The sequence below is a fragment of the Hyperoodon ampullatus genome, assembly GCF_949752795.1.
Source record: "Hyperoodon ampullatus genome assembly, chromosome: 2".
Taxonomy (NCBI): Eukaryota; Metazoa; Chordata; class Mammalia; order Artiodactyla; family Ziphiidae; genus Hyperoodon; species Hyperoodon ampullatus.
The window spans coordinates 144895486-144915439 of NC_136915.1; the positions used below are offsets into that span (position 1 = coordinate 144895486).

Sequence of the window (19954 nt, forward strand, 5' to 3'; positions counted from 1 at the left end):
CCGACGGCCGCCACGAAGGCCGCCGCCAACGACAAGGCCGCAACGCCAGGAATTGCTAAGATGGCAGCCGCCAGTATAATTTATTGAAGCTTTAATTTGTGTTTGTTTTCCCCAACAACTCTATTACCACCACTTCAAGATGGTAGTCAACATTTGCTGTTAATTACTTCAGGGGAGATTTGTGTTAGGGTGAAAAGCTGGTGTTTCCTGGAATTGACAGATTTTCCTTTGTTCTTTGAAAAGCACAAATACTTTGAAAGAATAATGTTAGGTGAGAGAGAGAGAGGAAAAAGAGGAGAGCCATTGAGACTCCAAAGGAAGAGGGATAGACGTCCCTGAGGCTGGAGAGAGGGACATATCTTCATGTAGCAGAAAACTTAAACATTCACTATGGCAATGTGAAAATAGGGCATGTCTCCAGAGATACAGAAAGATTTCAGAAACAGTGGTTATGCACTTCATGCAAGTAATAGGGTTCAGCCACCAACTTTCCTGTTATTCCAGTTTATCAGTGAAGCAGTAGAGTCAGCAGATTTAAAGCCACCATTAAAGTTCAACAAGATATATATTTTGTTTAAGGCCCAAATACAGAGCCTCTACCACACTTTCTAGGGTTATTTTAAGCCTCTAGAATGTTCATGTGATCTAACAAAAGAAATGGATTCCTGAATGATGACAAACTGGTAGAGTTTCTTCTTTGCCTGATGGATGAGGGCTTACATTATTATTAAATTTGAAATAAAAGAAGTAAATAAATGAGCCTCTTCTTGACCAAACACTTGAAATTCACTTTAATGAGAATACCAATATGGTGTAGTAGAATAACAAAATCTCATGGGAGAAGGGAGCCTAGTGATCACTCCATCCAGCTTACCATTTTATAAATAAGGAACCTGAAATTGATCAAATCTGGACAACTTGCCCGAACTTAATAGTCTGGTAATTAATCAAGCTGCAATTCAAACTCAGATCTTTGGATTCCAGGTCTAGTTTATTTTTCCCATTATATTAGGCTTTGTTTAAATAGATATAATTTTAAAAGTACATGATACCTTTACTCATTGTGGGACAGTATTCCAACATGAAGGTTTTATTTCTATTTGCCTTTCCTTGAACCTAGGACAGTTGAGGACTACACACACACACACACACCCCACTCAGTAAGTCTTCATTGCTTGGATTATGAATCCATTGGTATTTTAGCATTTCCTTCAGAGATATGATGCATCCTAAGAAGCTGTATTTTCAAATAGCATATTTCAGATAAATTATCTAAATGTGTGGGGGTTAGTTCCTGAAAATCTATTTCTCAGTTAATTGCTAGTTAATGTATTTCTATTTTTACCACCTTAATCTGCTATCCTTTACCTGGACTCTTAAAAAGAGCCTTCTGAAGTTTCTTCTTGAATCCTTGTTTGTCTATAGGAAACTCCCCATAGATAATCTTTTTATTATTATTTTTTCTGTGGTACGTGGGCCTCTCACTGCTGTGGCCTCTCCCGTTGCAGAGCACAGGCTCCAGATGCACAGGCTCAGCGGCCATGGCTCGCGGGCCCAGCCACTCCGCAGCATGTGGGATCTTCCCGGACCTGGACACGAACCCGTGTCCCCTGCATCGGCAGGCGGACTCTCAACCACTGCACCACCAGGGAAGCCCCCCCATAGATAATCTTAAAAAAATAAATTAGATCATTTTTCTTCCATGTTTAAGCCTCCAAACCCAACTCTGCATTGCACTATCCTATTGTAATTGAATAAAATCAATATTTCTCACCATTGACTAGAAAGCTTACATGATATGGCATCTTCCAAATACTTCATTGTTTGGTCTGCTATGACAAAAATACCATAGACTGTCTTTTTCTGTCTTATATCACTTATATATGGAATCTAAAAAAGCCAAAGTCATAAAAGCAAAGAGTAGAATGGTGGTTACCAGGGGCTGGGGATGAGGAAATTGGAAAAATGTTGGTCAAATGATATAAACTTGCAACTGGTATTGATAGATAAATAAGCCCTGGAGATTTAATGCACAGCATAGTGATTACAGTCAACAATACTGTACTATAAACTTCAAAGTTGCTAAGAGACTAGATCATAATTATTCTCACCACAAAAAAAGAAATGATAATTGCGTGACATGATAGAGGTGTTAGCTAATGCTACTGGTGGTAATCATACTGCAATATATAAATATATCAAACCAACAAGTGTACACCTTCCACATACATAATGTTATATTTCAATTATATCTCAATAAAAATAATATAGGCTGGGTGTCTTAAACAACAAACATTTATTTCTTATAATTCTGAAGGCTGGGAAGTCCAAGATCAAGGTGCTGGCTAATTCAGTTTCTTTTTCTTTTTTTTTTTTTAACATGGATTATCATAGCATCTTTATTCTAATAGAATTGTAACAACCTCGAGCACCCATCAACAGGCGAATGAATAAACATGCTGTGGTATACTCATACAGTGAAACACTACTGAGCAAAACAAAGTAATAAACTATTGATAACCACAAAAATATGAATTACTCTCATAGTAATTACATTGAGTGAAAGAAGCCAGACAAAAGAGTCCTCACTGTGTGAATCTATTTATATAAATTTCTAGAAAAATGCAAACACATCTGTAATGATAGAAAGCATATCAGTGGTCACCTGGGAATGTGGAGGAGTGGAATGTGGGGGAAAAAAGGGTTTAATTCATTTACATTTAAGGTAGTTATCGATATGTATGTTCCTATTACCATTTTCTTAATTGCTTTGCGTTTGTTATTGCAGGTCTTTTCCTTCTCTTGTGTTTCCTGCCTAGAGAAGTTCCTTTAGCATTTGTTGTAAAGCTGGTTTGGTGGTGCTGAATTCTCTTAGCTTTTGCTTGTCTGTAAAGGTTTTAATTTCTCCATCAAATCTGAATGAGATCCTTGCTGGGTAGAGTAATCTTGGTTGTAGGTTTTTCTCCTTCGTCACTTTAAATATGTCCTGCCACTCCCTTCTGGCTTGCAGAGTTTCTGCTGAAAGATCAGCTGTTAACCTTATGGGGATTCCCTTGTATGTTATTTGTTGTTTTTCCCTTGTTGCTTTTAATATTTTTTCTTTGTATTTAATTTTTGATAGTTTGATTAATATGTGTCATTGCGTGTTTCTCCTTGGATTTATCCTGTATGGGAATCTCTGTGCTTCCCGATCTTGATTAACTATTTCCTTTCCCATATTAGGGAAGTTTACAACTATAATCTCTTTAAATATCTTCTGAGTCCCTTTCTTTTTTTCTTCTTCTTCTGGGACCCCTATAATTCGAATGTTCATGCATTTAATATTGTCCCAGAGATCTCTGAGACTGTCCTCAATTCTTTTCAGTCTTTTTTCTTTATTCTGCTCTGCAGTAGTTATTTCCACTAGTTTATTTTCCAGGTCACTTATCCATTCTTCTGCCTCAGTTATTCTGCTATTGATCCCTTCTAGAGAATTTTGAATTTCATTTATTGTGTTGTTCATGATTGTTTGCTCTTTAGTTCTTCTAAGTCCTTGTTAAACGTTTCTTGTATTTTCTCCATTCTATTTCAAAGATTTTGGATCATCTTTACTATCATTATTCTGAATTCGTTTTCAGGTTGACTGCCTATTTCCTCTTCATTTGTTAGGTCTGGTGGGTTTTTACCTTGCTCCTTCATCTGCTGTGTGTTTCTTTGTCTTCTTATTTTGCTTAACTTACTGTGTTTGGGGTTTCCTTTTCGCAGGCTGCAGGTTCGTAGTTCCCGTTGTTTTTGGTGTCTGTCCCCAGTGGCTAAGGTTGGTTCAGTGGGTTGTGTAGGCTTCCTGGTGGAGGGGACTAGTGCCTGTGTTGTGGTGGATGAGGCTGGATCTTGTCTTTCTGGTGGGCAGGTCCACATCTGGTGGTGTGTTTTGGGGTGTCTGTGGCCTTATTATGATTTTAGGCAGCCTCTCTGCTAATGGGTGGGGTTGTGTTCCTGTCTTGCTAGTTGTTTGGCATAGGGTGTCCAGCACTTTAGCTTGCTGGTCGTTGAGTGAAGCTGGGTGTTGGTGTTGAGTTGGAGATCTCTGGGAGATTTTTGCCATTTGATATTACGTGGAGGTGGGAGGTCTCTGGTGGACCAATATCCTGAAGTCGGCTCTCCCACCTCAGAGGCACAGCCCTGATGCTTGGCTGGAGCACCAAGAGCCTGTGATCCACACGGCTCAGAATAAAAGGGAGAAAAGAAAGAAAGAATGAAAGAGAGAGAGAGAGACAGAGAGAGAGAGAGAGGGAGGGAGGGAGGAAGGGAGGAAGGAAGAAAGAGAAAATAAATAAAAAGTTATTGAAATAAAAAACAACAATTATTAAAAAATAATTTTAAAGTAATTTAAAAAAAGAAAGAAAGAGCAACCAAACCAAAAAACAAATTCACTAATGATAACAAGCGCTGAAAAGTATACTAAAAAAAAAAAAAAAACAAAAGAACGGACAGACAGACCCTGGGACAAATGGTAAAAGCAAAGCTATACAGACAAGATCACACACAGAAGCATATGCATACACACTCACAAAAAGAGAAAAAGGGAAAAAATATATATCGTTGCTCCCAAAGTCCGTCTCCTCAATTTGGGATGATTGGGTGTCCTTTCAGGTATTCCACAGATGCAGGTTACATCAAGTTGATTGTGGAGCTTTAATCTGCTGCTTCTGAGGCTGCTGGGAGAGATTTCCCTTTCTCTTCTTTGTTTGCACAGCTGCTGGGGTTCAGCTTTGGATTTGGCCCGCCTCTGTGTGTAGGTCGCCTGAGGGCGTCTGTTCTTTGCTCAGACAGGACGGGGTTAAAGGAGCAGCTGATTCAGGGGCTCTGGCTCACCCAGGCCAGAGGGAGGGAGGGGCACGGAGTGCGGGGAGAGCCTGCGGCGGCAGAGGCCGTCGTGACGTTGCACCAGCCTGAGGCGCGCCATGTGTTCTCCCGGGGAAGTTGTCCCTGGATCACGGGACCCTGGCAGTGGCCGGCTGCACAGGCTCCTGGGAGGGGAGGTGTGAATAGTGAGCTGTGCTTTCACACAGGCTTCTTGGAGGCTGCAGCAGCGGCCTTAGCGTCTCATGCCCGTCTCTGGGGTCCGCGCTGATAGCCGCAGCTGGTGCCCTCTGGAGCTCCATTAAGCAGCGCTCTTAATCCCCTCTCCTCCTGCACCAGGAAACAAAGAGGCAAGAAAAAGTCTCTTGTCCCTTCGGCAGGTCCAGACTTTTCCCCGGACTCCCTCCCGGCTAGCCGTGGTGCGCTAACCCCTTCAGGCTGTGTGCACGCCGCCAACCCCAGTCCTCTCCCTGGGATCCGACCTCCAACGCCCGAACCTCAGCTCCCAGCCCCCGCCCGCCCCGGCTGGTGAGCAGACAAGCCTCACGGGCTGGTGAGTGCCGGTCGGCACCGATCCTCTGTGCGGGAATCTCTCCACTTTGCCCTCCGCACCCCTGTCGCTGTGCTCTCCTCCGTGGCTCTGAAGCTTCCCTCCTCCACCACCCGCAGTCTCCGCCCACGAAGGGGCTTCCTAGTCTGTGGAAACCTTTCCTCCTTCACGGCTCCCTCCCACTGGTGCAGGTCCCATCCCTATTCTTTTGTCTCTGTTTTTTCTTTTTTCTTTTGCCCTACCCAGGTACATGGGGAGTTTCTTGCCTTTTGGGAGGTCTGAGGTCTTCTGCCAGCATTCAGTAGGTGTTCTACAGGAGTTGTTCCACATGTAGATGTATTTCTGATGTATTTGTGGGGAGGAAGGTGATCTCCACATCTTACTCTTCCGCCATCTTGAAGCTCCTCAGCCCAATTCAGTTTCTGATCAGAGTCACATTCTTTTTTTTTTAATATATTTTTTTTTTTTTAGATTTTATTCCAACCACTTTAATAATAACATTAATTAAAAACAATCTATACAAGCCAGTTACAACACAGATATCAGGTTCGTTTTAAAAGCAAAATTCAATCACATGTTTTCTACAAAAATGCACACTAAATATAAAGATATAGGTTCAAAGCAAAAGGATGAAAATATTTACACAGTGAAAACACTAATCAAAATAAGGTGAAAGAAATATTAATGAATTTTTTATAGAAAGGGGGAAAACTATACAAAAGATTAAATATTTTTACAATAGTAGTATCTTATAGTTTGGTGGATTACATGTGTAGGTAATTCATTAATTACCTGAAAAGTAATGAAGTAGAAAAAACCAAAGAACTACTTGAGCAGTAATAAAGAGAGACATATATAAAATGCAGTCTAAGAATTTTGAAGTGCCTAATTCTGTTTACAATATGTTTTTTTAAACATCTTTATTGGAGTATAATTGCATACAATGGTGTGTTAGTTTCTGCTTTATAGCAAAGTGAATCAGCTATACATGTACATATATCCCCATATCTCCTCCCTGTTGTGTCTACCTCCCACCCTCCCTATCCCACCCCTCTAGGTGGTCACAAAGCACTGAGCTGATCTCCCTGTGCTATGCGGCTGCTTCCCACTAGCTATCTGTTTTACATTTGGTAGTATATATAAGTCCATGACACTCTCTCACTTTGTCCCAGCTTACAGTTCCCCCTCCCCGTGTCCTCAAGTCCATTCTCTATGTCTGCGTCTCTATTCCTGTCCTGCCCCTAGGTTCTTCATAACTATGTTTTTTGTTGTTGTATTTTAGATTCCATATATGTGTGTGTTAGCATATGGTATTTGTTTTTCTGAGTTACTTCACTCTGTAGGACAAACTCTAGGTCCATCCACCTCACTAGAAATAACTCAATTTCGTTTCTTTTTATGGCTGAGTAATATTCCATTATATATATGTGCCACATCTTCTTTATCCATTCATCTGTCAGTGGACACTTAGGTTGCTTCCATGTCCTGGCTATTGTAAACAGAGCTGCAATGAACATTATGGTACATGATTCTTTTTGAATTATGGTTTTCTCAGGGTATATGCCCAGGAGTGGGATTTCTGGATCATATGGTAGTTCTATTTTTAGTTTTTTAAGGATCCTTTATACTGTTCTCCATAGTGACTGTATCAATTTACATACCCACCAACAGTGCAAGAGGGTTCCCTTTTCTCCACACCCTCTGCAGCATTTATTGTTTGTAGATTTTTTGATGATAGCCATTCTGACTGGTGTGAGGTGATACCTCATTGTAGTTTTGATTTGCATTTCTCTAATGATTAGTGATACTGAGCATCCTTTCATGTGTTTGTTGGCAATCTGTATATCTTCTTTGGAGAAATGTCTATTTAGGTCTTCTGCCCATTTTTGGATTGGGTTTTTTGTTTGAGTTTGAGCTGCATGAGCTGGTTGTATATTTTGGAGATTAATCCTTTGTCAGTTGCTTCATTTTCAAATATTTTCTCCCATTCTGAGGTTTGTCTTTTCGTCTTGTTTGTCATTTCCTTTGCTGTGCAAAAGCTTTGAAGTTTCATTAGGTCCCATTTGTTTATTTGTGTTTTTATTTCCATTTCTGTAGGAGTTGGGTCAAAAAAGATCTTGCAGTGATTTATGTCATAGAGTGTTCTGCCTATGTTTTCCTCTAAGAGTTTGATAGTGTCTCGCCTTACATTTAGATCTTTAATCCATTTTGACTTTATTTTTGTGTATGGAGTTAGGTAGGGAGTGTTCTAATTTCATTGTTTTATGTGTAGCTGTCCAGTTTTCCCAGCACCACTTATTATTTTTTTACATGCTTGGCTTTTGTTTGTTTGTTTGTTTGTTTGTTTATGGCTGTGCTGGGTCTTCGCTTCTGTGCGAGGGCTTTCTCTAGTTGTGGCAAGCGGGGGCCACTCCTCATCATGGTGCGTGGGCCTCTCACTATTGCGGCCTCTCTTGTTGTGGAGCACAGGCTCCAGACGCACAGGCTCAGTAGTTGTGGCTCACAGGCCCAGCTGCTCTGTGGCATGTGGGATCCTCCCAGACCAGGGCTCGAACCCGTGTCCCCTGTATTAGCAGGCAGACTCTCAACCACTGCGCCACCAGGGAAGCCCAGCACCACTTATTGAAAATGCTTTTCTCCATTGTATATTCTTGCATCCTTTATCAAAAATAAGGTGACTATATGTGCGTGGGCTTATCTCTGGGCTTTCGATCCTGTTCCATTGATCTATATTTCTGTTTTTGTGCCAGGACCATACTGTCTTGATTACTGTAGCTTTGTAGTATAGTCTGAAGTCAGGGAGCCTGATTCCTCCAGCTCCATTTTTCTTTCTCAAGATTGCTTTGTCTATTCAGGGTCTTTTGTGTTCCCATACAAATTGTGAAATTTTTTGTTCTAGTTCTGTGAAAAATGCCATTGGTAGTTTGATAGGGATTTCATTGAATCTGTAGATTGCTTTGGGCAGTATATTCATTTACACAATATTGATTCTTCCAATCCAGGAACATGATATATCTCTCCATCTCTTTGTATCATCTTTAATTTCTTTCATCAGCGTCCTGTAGTTTTCTGCATACAGGTCTTTTGTCTCCTCAGGTAGGTTTATTCCTAGGTATTTTATTCTTTTTGTTGCAGTGGTAAATGGGAGTGTTTCCTTAATTTCTCTTTCAGATTTTTCATCGTTAGTGTATAGGAATGCAAGAGATTTCTGTGCTTCAATTTCTCATCCTGCTACTTTACCAAACTCATTGTTTAGCTCTAGTAGTTTTCTGGTAGAGTCTTTAGGATTCTCTATGTATAGTATCATGTCATCTGCAAACAGTGACAGCTTTACTTCTTCTTTTCCAATTTGGATTCCTTTTATTTCTTTTTCTTCTCTGATTGCTGTGGCTAAAACTTCCAAACCTGTTTTGAATAATAGTTCTGAGAGCGCAGAGCCCACATTCTTGTTCATAGACAGCCATCTTATCGCTCATATGGTGGAAGGGGAGAGAGAGCTCTTTGAGGTCTCTTTTATAAGTGTACTATTCCCATTCATGAAGGCTCCATGGTCATGACCTAATCACCCTCCAAAGGCCCCACCTCCTAATACCATCACATTGGATATCAACATATGAATTTTGGGGGGATACACTCATTCAGTCTAATTCTATTCTCAGTTTGTACTACTTTCCTGTTATTTGCTCCATTCTAGCCCCATTAATTTTCTGTCAATTCTTGGAACTTGAATATTCCAACCAACCTCATTCTCACCTCCGTACCTTTACAGTTGCTATTTCCCCTGTCTGGTTTGTTCTTCATATAGATCTTCATATGGCTGGATCCTACTTATTAAGTGTTCAAAAACACTTTCCTTAGAGTGATCTTTCCTGATCATACTATCTGTAATACCACAGCCCCTGGTCCATGCTGCTCTATAATGTGTATTCTGTTTTGTTAGATTTATGACTCATCACTGTCTGTAACTTTTGTTTAATTTATCCAAACTAGACAATAATAGTAAATTCTATAAGAACAGGGATCATGTCTATATTTACTCATTGCTCTGTCCTTACTACCCAACAGGTCCATGATGCATGGCTGTATATTCGTGTACTATACAACTCTAAGGCCACCATTGACATAGATGATGATATTAAGAAGGACATTTGTAATAACTTTAAATGGAGTATAATCTATAAAAATACTGAATCACTATATTGTACAGCTGAAACTAATATTGTAAATCAACTATACTTCAATAAAAATCAACTATACTTCACTGAAATGGAGGGAAAAAAAGGGTGACAGTTGAACTTGGCAATGACTCGAACAAATGCTCACTTATTTCTTGACTGCTTAGTACAATGTTGGACACTTTGTAATTAACTAGAAACATTTTTGGAATTAATTCCAAATTAATTTTAATTAATTAATTAATTCTAGTGGTCTGCGTGAGAGCAGATCTTGAGGATTCAAGGTAGGGGAGACTGCTTCTGCCAGTTATTTCTTTTTTTCTCCTGTTCTACAGTGTGAATACTCTTTATGATGAGTTTACATGGCAGGAGTCTTTAAGCAAGATAAGAATTCTCAGAATTATATTATTATGATAAGCGCCAGCTCTGCCACAAAGAAAAACTGGCAGAATTAATTTTTTTCCAGTTGGACTCATCCTTTTCAGAGCAGACACTGCCCCTTTAATGAATTCCTTTTTCCCAGCAAGACTTCCCTTGAGGTTTATTTTAACAAGCTTTCACCCATAAGAATATGGACTCAATAGCCAGGAAGCTCAGAATCCTTAGCATCAAACAGCTATGTACAAGCATCAGGCACTGGCACTGTACATAACCACAATGATTTCACAACAGGAAATATATTTGTTTTTCCATGGGGCTTTCTAAATTGGTGATTTGCAGCTCTGTTGGAAATATTAACTCTTCTCGCAATGGCTTAACAACTACATCACTAGCATATAATAGAAAGGTTTTTATAGGTCATGGTAGATTACCTTTCTGTCAAACAGCCTCAACTATGGATGAAGAATCAAAACAACTGTCCTTTATTCTCTTATGGGGGCACTGATCTGACTCTGGCCATATACCATCTGGTTCTAGAAATCCATTTTTTTCGCCCTCTGGTTCATTTAATCCATCTTTCCCATTTATATTTCTCCTTGGTTCTACTTTACAGTCCTTGGTTCTTTCTCTTTCTTTTCTTATTTTCTTTTATGAGAATTTGGTTAAACGACAGCATTTGATACCCTGAAGATACTGAGTTTCAACACAAACATAAAAACACATTACTCATGGATAAAATCTTGCTGACCTTTTTTTTCCCCATTTCTGAAGAGGGAAAGTTTGATAGGAAAAACATTTGCCCTTTTAAAGTCCCACTCTTATTGATCTGGGTTGCAAAATATAGGAAGCAAATGTTAATTTCTGTGGAAACAGTGATGTATTTATATATTTTCTCTATTAAAACGTTATCTTACTGTGCCCCACAGAGAAGAAGATACATTCTTGGTAGAAATGTCATCTCCATGATGTCTGCAACTTGCCTTGGAGCCTTCCAAAGGAGGCGGACAGGTAGACAATGTTTTTAATATGTGATTTAAAGATGAACCGTTGTTAAAAATCTCCCCCCAGAGTCATTTCAAGGGTAAGAAGAGGTAAAACAAACTTTCAAATAGATTTTACCAAGTAGAGGTCAGGGTAGGATCTGTTCTGTCTGAAGATGCTCATTACATATTTTAGAAAATCCAGAAGTCACTCACCCATTTTTTTAAAAAAGATACAGTAACAATATCCTATTGCTTCATATTTAGTTTGTGAAGTGCAGTCTGAAAACCAGTTATGTGCATTTGATGAAAAGCTGTACTTCCAACTATTTATTATGGAAAATTTTAAATATATAGCAAAGTTGAAATAATTTTATAGTGAATACTGATATGCCTATCACATACATGCTATGATTAATGTTTTTCTTTATTATGTATTTACCTATCTATCCATCTCTCTATCTTTCCATCAATCCATCTGTTTTTGATACATTTCAAAGTCAATTACAGATGTCAGTACACTTTCCCCCAAATACTACTTCACTATTGAGTTGTAAGATCATCTTACATATCCTGGATGCCAGTCTATGTTATGTATATATCTATATCTATATCTATATATATATCATGAATATTTTCTCCAATCTGTGGCTTTCCCTTTCATTTTCTAATGGTGTCTTTAAAAGTGCAGAAATTTAAAATTTTGATGTAGTTATAATTTTTTCTTTTATAATTATCAAAATGCTATTTTTAAAATTCTGCGGTAACATGTTTTTTTTGGTTTTTTGTCTTTTTGTGTTTTTTTTGCGGTATGTGGGCCTCTCATTGTTGTGGCCTCTCCCGTTGCGAAGCACAGGCTCCGGACGTGCAGGCTCAGCAGCCATGGCTCACGGGCCCAGCCGCTCCGCGGCATGTGGGATCTTCCCAGACCGCGGCACGAACCCGTGTCCCCTGCATCGGCAGGCGGACTCTCAACCACTGCGCCACCAGGGAAGCCCCATGGTTTTAATTATAAATTGAAAAGCAGATAGTATGGGTATGTGATTTTGTATCTCATGCAGAATTTGGCAGTCTGGTAGCTTGGGAGTATTTTCTATTTGTACTATTATTGCATGTATGAATTTATTTACGATAAATATACTTATGTGATACACAGAGAATATTTAAATTGTCAGGATTTGCTATTTCCCCATAACCTTTCTCCTCTCAATACTCTGAAGACTTGAAATGTTTACTTTCTTAATTGGTACAAGACCTTTGTTGAGGTGGGGGGTGGACGGGAGAGAGATATAAAGAATGTAAAGAATACAAATAATAGCCCAGGCTATTCTCTATGAGGAAGAATGAAAGAGGGCAGAGGGGTAAGAAGGATAGGGAACAATAAAGGAAGGGTGAGGACAGGAGAGAAGAGGTAAAAGGAAAGAGCAGTCACTATCAGGAATGGGATTTAGGAAAGGGAGTGTGTAAAAAATCTTTCGGAATCCTAGCTGTGTGCTGCCTCCATCTTTAAAACAAATCAACATGATCTTCAGTGCTTTCTGGAGGTTGGTTTCTGTTTGTGTGCATTATCATACTTAGGCTGTGATATATTTGACATCCTAAATTTTCATGGAGTTTTATTTCCCACTCTTTGACATCTATGTATCTTACTGACACAACTTGAGTACTTCCTACTTTTTCTCATGTCCAATCACCATAAACTCATCAATACAATGGACTATCATAATGCTTTTGTGATATCCAGATGACTAATCTCCCTATGGACTATAATATTATAGACATCAGGAGACTTGGCATAGCACTCAAGTAAGACAAAGTTTGAGTGTACTTCTGTCTCTGTCAGATAGAAGTGAACTGCTCCATTATCTTTGCTGTTTGATGTGGAGACAACTATTCGCCAGATCAATAGCTGTATATCAGGAGTTAGAGATGTTTTGATTTGTTCCAGGAAAAAAAGGCCCATAAAATCCAGCAGCTTTGATTAGAATTAGTACCTCATTATCTTATGATAATCAACAATCATTGTCCATGACTTATTTGCCTTTTTTACAGGCCAAACAGATTATTTAAACGGGGCAGGTGATGGAGATTACCATCTGCGTGGTTATTTTAGTCTCTGCAAATTCCCCAGATATGTGCTATTGCTATTTTTTGGTATTGTTTTCATGTAGGGACAGTTCCAGGAGCTTCCACTTGGCCCTTCCTATGTATTTTTTTCCAGTTGTGGCAAAATATGCATGACATAAAAGTTACCATCTTAACCATGTTTAGGTGTACAATTTAGTGGCATTAAGTACATTCACGTTGTTGTGCAACCATCATTACCATTCATCTCCAGGACTTTTTTCATCTTCCCAAACTGAAACTCCGTACCCATTAAACAACACCTCTCCATTCATCACTGCACCCAGACCCTGGCAATCACCATTCTATTATCTGTCTATATAAATTTGACTACTCTAGTACCTCATGTGACTGGAATCACAGTATTTGTGTTTTCGGTTCTGGCTTATTTCATTTAGCATAATGTCTTCAAAGTTCATCCGTATCGTAGTGTGTGTCAGAATTTTTTACCTTTTAAGGGTCATTAATGTTCCATTGTATGTATATACTACATTTTGTTTTTCCCTCCCTCTGTTGATGGACATTTAGGTTGTTTCCATCTTTTGGCTATTGTGAGTAATGCTGCTAAGAACATGAAATTACAAACATCTGTTCAAGTCCCTGCTTTTAATTCCTTTGGATATATACTCTGAAGTAGAATAGCTAGATCGTATGGTAATTCTGTTTAATTTTTTGAGGAACTGCAATGGAGAAGGGTTCAGATTTCTACACATCCATGCCAATACTTGTTATTTATTATTGTTTTTAATAATAGCTATCCTAATGGATGTCAGGCAGTAGCAGTTCTTAATAGCACTTACCTTGGTTGAGAGTTCTGTCTTTTTCCAAGTATGTGTACTCCAAAAATACATTCAGATATGGGGAAATATAGTGTAGGTCACTGCACAGGATTTCTAGTGAGGTGAACTTGGGTCAAAATTCCAATTATCACATGGCTTCCATAAGCCCTATTATGACCTGAAGACCACAGTGATGTTTTGGAACCTCAGGTGTGTAAATTTATCTTAATAATCTCTGAAAAATTCTGAGTTTTCCGCTTTTCTTTCTAAACAATCCCCCTGGAAAATCGTAAACCCCTTTGAGGTAGACCTGGAGAAAAAAAAAAAAATCACACTCTATACTTTTGACAGTGTTGCAGCAAAGTTTCTGAAGCTATTGTAGCCACCTGATCTCTGGTTTAGCTCTGGGCGAGGCTGTAATTTTCATTCCTGGAAAATCAATGTAGGTTTCTACTCATTGTGCTTGAATTTTATTTTCATTTATACAGTTCAAGCCTGCTCATCAGTGTAATTCCCAGTGTAAATGTGATTTAATCTGTTACTGCTGGAAATCACTTTGGGTCAAAATACTGCCACTCTGCCCTGCTGACCTTTATGATAATTGCACTCACCTTGTTTCTCATATTAAATGCTACCACTTAACCTCTGCTACTCTGTAACCCCATATTCCTGTTAAAAGCACGGGGGCCATTTCATTGGTGCTATCCCGCATTGTCATCTTTAGCCCACAGAAGACAGATGCTACAGAGATTTTCAAGGATGCTTGTATTTGTCTCATCAAGAATGTCTTAATGTCTTGAAGAAGAATGTTATCGGTGACCTCTGTGGGGGCATAACTGTGGGATAGTTGAGTGGGTTTTACATAATTAATCCACTCCAACATTCTCATTTTAAGTACATGGATTCCTTTGTCTACATTCCGTCAGATAAATTATGGCATCTTGCCCTCTTTGAATGTTGCTGACTATTGAATCTATGTTTCAGTCAGCCAAACAAGCCAAAGATTAGAGTCAATTCCATCAGCTAGAGCTAATACTTTGAATCTCAGGTAAGTTCTTCATAATAAATTCAACCCCTTCCAACTTTATATTCCATCTTCCTCAGTCTAACACTTATAAAATATATGCTAGGGCTTCCCTGGTGGCGCAGTGGTTGAGAGTCCACCTGCCGATGCAGGGGACACGGGTTCATGCCCTGGTTCGGGAGGATCCCACATGCCGCGGAGCGGCTGGGCCCGTGAGCCATGGCCGCTGAGCCTGCGCGTCCAGAGCCTATGCTCTGCAACAGGAGAAGCCACAACAGTGAGAGGCCCGCATACCGCAAAAAAAAAAAAAAAAAAAAAAAAAGCAAACAAAAAAAACATACACCACACACACATTCTACAGGTTTCTGCTGATACACATTAGCAGGATATAGCATTTCTTTTGATGTATATGCTAACTCCTACCAGGGTGGACATTATACTTGCCTCCTGGGCCCTGCTGGAATCTGACTGTAGTTATAGGTTAGGATGCAGTAAGTGCTGATGTGGGTGGGTCTTGAGAAAAGTAGAAATTTCCTTGAAAACTAACCTATTTAAATGAGGTCTTTAGAGATGTGTTAAGCAAGGGAAGGTTAGTTTCCTCAAATGGGGAGGAAGAAGGGTGGCTTCCATTGGTGAGGAAACCACAGGAAGATTTGGGTTAAAAATTTTCATATTAATCTGAGTCTGCTTACCTGCACTTATCCTAAATACTCAATATATCCTTATCTTAATACCCAACTCTTCCTGATCAATGTCCTGATATTAATCTGTGAGACTTAGCACAGATGTACATTGAACTTGCATTTTAATTCTGCAACCCACACTTTTACATTTGAAACTTGATCCTCAGCCATGTCTGCTGTATGGCTATAAGACATGAGAAAATTTTAAGGCCCTCAGTGTGGCTCTCTGTGTCTTCCCATGCCTCGATCTGAGAGTTTAAACACCTATCACCTTTTAACATTAAGTTTAAACATTTTCATTTTGTAAGCTCTCTGGTGCTATAAGAAGCAGCTAATGGTCCCCGTAGTGCTTGTAGTTATTACTGCCATAATAGACAAAATCAGCTGCCACTTGACCTGTAAAAGTATTGTCTTCAATTGGCAATATGTTCAAAGCAAATATTGCTGGTAATTTATTGCTGGTAATTTCTTTATTGCTTCCACTACTCGAAAGAAGCACTTGTCTTTGCATTGGCAATGGAGTCACTAGTACATTCAAGCTCAAAACCTTATTCCAGAGTCCCATCTTGAGCATCTTTTTCCTGGGATTACTCATGCAGGACAGGAAATCTGCTTCAGGAAGTTTAGAAAGTAGTTTTTAATAAAAGGAGCTTGTTTCAAAAGTTATAAAAGCTGGAGTCAAACGAAATAGGAAGGCAACCTAGAGTTTGGAAAGACTGAATCCCCTAAGCAGAACTGTAATGAATGTAGAGACTGCTGGTGGGTGCTGGGAACATGGAGGGAGAAGCCCTTGAGCAGGAGGAATTGGACGCATGAGGGAGACGAAGCCTCAGTTGTATGTACAACTCAAAGAAAGAGGTCATTCTGGGTTCTCCCCTATCCCCTTCTTCCAAACTCTCACCAGTCCTTCCTTTACTCAAAATTAATTGGAAGCTAGTTGTCAGTGAATCCTGGGAAACCGAGATTTCAGGAGTCAGTCCTCTAAAATAAAAATCAGAGCTGGAAAAAGAGAAATAGTCTTTAAAAATTATTAACACAAATATGCCATCCCTTTTCAATAACTTCTCACATTCCAGTTCACTTGTTCCAATACCCCACCACTATGATAGTACTTTGAAGCAGGTCTGTTTACTCCCTTGCTTTCTCCTGATACTGCCTTTGTATCTCTCCTTACTCTCTTACATTCCAATGTCCATTATCTAATAGTGTGTTTGTCCCTACCCCGTTCCAGTGTCTTTTAATTATGCTGGACCAACCCAAACCATTGCTTTCTCTTTTCTTGATCTCCAGCTTTCAAAGTCTTCCCAAGTAAAGTGTATAATAGTTTAGATTGTTTCCTTTATAAATTCATGATCACTAACCTAAAAGATCCTTTAATATTGCCCTTTAATTCTGCTACATTAATCTGGACCCATCATTTCCCACTCTCTACAGTGCGTTCTCTCTTTCTGCACTATTCTTTTTTTTTAAACATCTTTATTGGAGTGTAATTGTTTTACAATGTTGTGTTAGTTTCTGCTGTATAACAAAGTGATTCAGCTATTGCACTGTTCTTAAATGGCCATGTCCCCACCATTTGCTATAATATCAGGAGATAATCTCTTTTAATTCACAGAAAAGAAAAGAAAAGACATTAGGAGAACTTTCCTCTTAATTAATATAATAGAATTACTACATCTGCTCCCATCTTTGTCTCCTTTGGTAATTTAACAGAACAGAAGCTCTATTCCTACTAAACCCAATTCCCTTACTCGTGATTTGGATTGTGTCACCTTCCACTCTCTAAGGATCCTTATTTTGTTCAATACCTTCTCTAATCTGGATCTTTCCCACTATCTTTTTTAAACATTCTAAAATCTTCCAAATTGGGAAAAATAATAAAGAAGAGTAAAGCAAAAAAGAAAAGCAAAACCAAACTCACCTTTCTCCACCTGACTTCTGTTACTGATTACCACACTATCTCTTCTTCAAAGGCCCAGTTTTTAAAATAATTCTTGAAAATGTTTTTCTATATCTTGGCAATTGTGAATAATGCTTCAGTGAACATGAGAGTGCAATCTTTTTGAGATCCTGATTTCAGTTCTCTTATACATATATATATACACACACACATGCATATATATACATATATATATATATATATACACATCATTCAGAGGTGGGATTGCTAAATAATATGATAGTTCTATTTTTAATTTTTTGAGAAGCCTCCGTACTGTTTTCCATAGTGACTATATACCATTTTGTATTCCCACCAACAGTGTACAAGAGATCCAGTTTCTCCATATTCTCCCCAGTACTTGTTACCTTTGTATTTTTGATACTAACCATCCTAACAGGTGTGAGGTGATATCTCTTTGTGATTTTGATTTGCATTGCCCTGATGCTTAGTGACGCTGAGTACCTTTTCATATACATTTTGGCCGTTCGTATGTGTTCTTTGGAAAATGTACATTCAAGTTCTTTGCCCATTTCTTAATCGAGTTATTTGGTTTTTTTGCTACTTAGTTGTGGGAATTCCTTACAAATTTTGGATATTTACCCCTTACCAGATACATGCTTTGCAGATATTTTCTCCCATTCCATTAGTTGCCTTTCCATTCTGTTGGTTGTTTCCTTTGCTGTGCAGGAGCTTTTTATTTTGATGTAGTTCTACTTGTCTGTTTTTGCTTCTGTGGTCTGTGCTTTTGGTGTCATAGCCAATAAATCGTTGCCAAGATCAATGTCAAGAAGCTTTTCCCAAAATGTCCATCGACAGATGCATGGTTCAAAAAATGTAGTATATATTTACAATGGAATATTTTCAACTTTAAAAGAACAAGGAAGTTCTACCATTGTGGCAACAGGGATGAGCCTGGAGGACAATACGCTGAGTAAATAAGCCAGTCACAGAAGGACAAATACTGCATAATTCCATTTATATGAGGTATCTAAAATAATCAGACTTCCTGGAAGCAGAGAATAGAATGTTGGTTGCCAGGGGCTGGGGAAAGGGAGAAATGGGGAGCTGTTGTTCAACAGGTATGAATTTTCAGCTATCCAAGATGAATAAATTCGATAAATCTGCTGTACAAAGAGTGTCTGTAGTTAACAATAGTGTTAAGCACTTAAAATTAGTTAAGAGGGTCGATTTCATGTTAAGTGTTCTTACCGCACACAGAAAAAATGGGACACAAGGAAGCTTTTGGAGGGGACAGATATGTCTATTACCTTGATTGTGTTAATTGTCTCATGGGTTTATGCATATGTCCAAACTCATCAAATAGTATACATTAAACATATGCCATTTTTTGTGCATCAGTTTTACCTCCATAAAGCTGTTTATAAATGTTTATCTATATTTGATATCTTCACTTTATTACTTCTCATGCTTCAACCCACTCCCAAATTACTCCAATAAAAAGTTACTTCATAACTTATTTCCAAATCCATGGATGCGATGTGAAAATTTTATCTCCTAGTTACTTGACCTGTAAGTAGGATTTGCTTCTGTCTTTGAGACTTGATTTTCCTTGACCCAAAAACTCCTCTGGTTTTCCTCTAATCTCTGTGGCAGTTCATTCTCTATCTTCTTTGCAGTTACATATCCTTATCCTCAGACATTAAATGTTGAAATTCTTCAAAATTCAGTTCTAGGCCATTATGTCCTCTCACTCTAGAACTCGTAATATGATTTCACAGAAACACACAGCTTCAGTTACCAACTCCATAAAGTTTGGACATTTGTGTACCTGAGACCTCTAATCTGAATTCTGTAAATCCAGTTGCCTATTTAACATCTAAATCTGTTCATTAAAAATATACATAAAGCTAAATACTCATGGTCTCCCTAAACTGCCGAATCTCTCCTCCTTCATTTTCATTTGTCTTAGTGTGTAGTGACACCATTCACCCAGTTGTATAAACCAGGCACCTAACAATAATCCTTGAGTTCAACCTCTCACATCAGCCACTATATCCTATCCATTATCAGTCTTATCCATTTTACTTCCTAGATACTTCCTTAATCTATCTAATGTTCTCTATCTACTCATCATTGTAAGTGGTAAATTAATGCATGAATATAAATTTCCCTGATTGCTTTGCTTGGTACCTATAGTTTTTATGGCATAAAAATTTATATAAAAAAACCCCGTTCATCTTCCCAATATCTTCCCTTCTGTTCCTCCATCCTCCTGTCCCCATGTCAAGCAAGTATACAGGACTCCCTAGAAACCTCTTCCTCAGGAAATATGCCATTTCTAAGCATCCAGGTGTGAAGGAGGAGATTACAAGGCAGTTGGAGGATTAAAAGCCAGTGAGTACAACAAGCACTGCCTGACACTACCTTGTTACTGGATAGAGCCTTGGAGCTGCACCAACTCATTAGAGGGATGTAGTTGAGAGAGATATAGGGAAGGCATATAATACGCATGG

At 38.8% G+C, this 19954-nt stretch overlaps 1 pseudogene across 1 annotated transcript in view; it reads left to right on the forward strand.

Annotated features, from left to right (window-relative positions):
* The window catches only part of LOC307066040 (centrosomal protein of 78 kDa-like), a 216001-nt pseudogene that overhangs the window by 75883 nt on the left and 120164 nt on the right, over window positions 1-19954 (forward strand). The gene's annotated exons all lie outside the window — the stretch shown is intronic.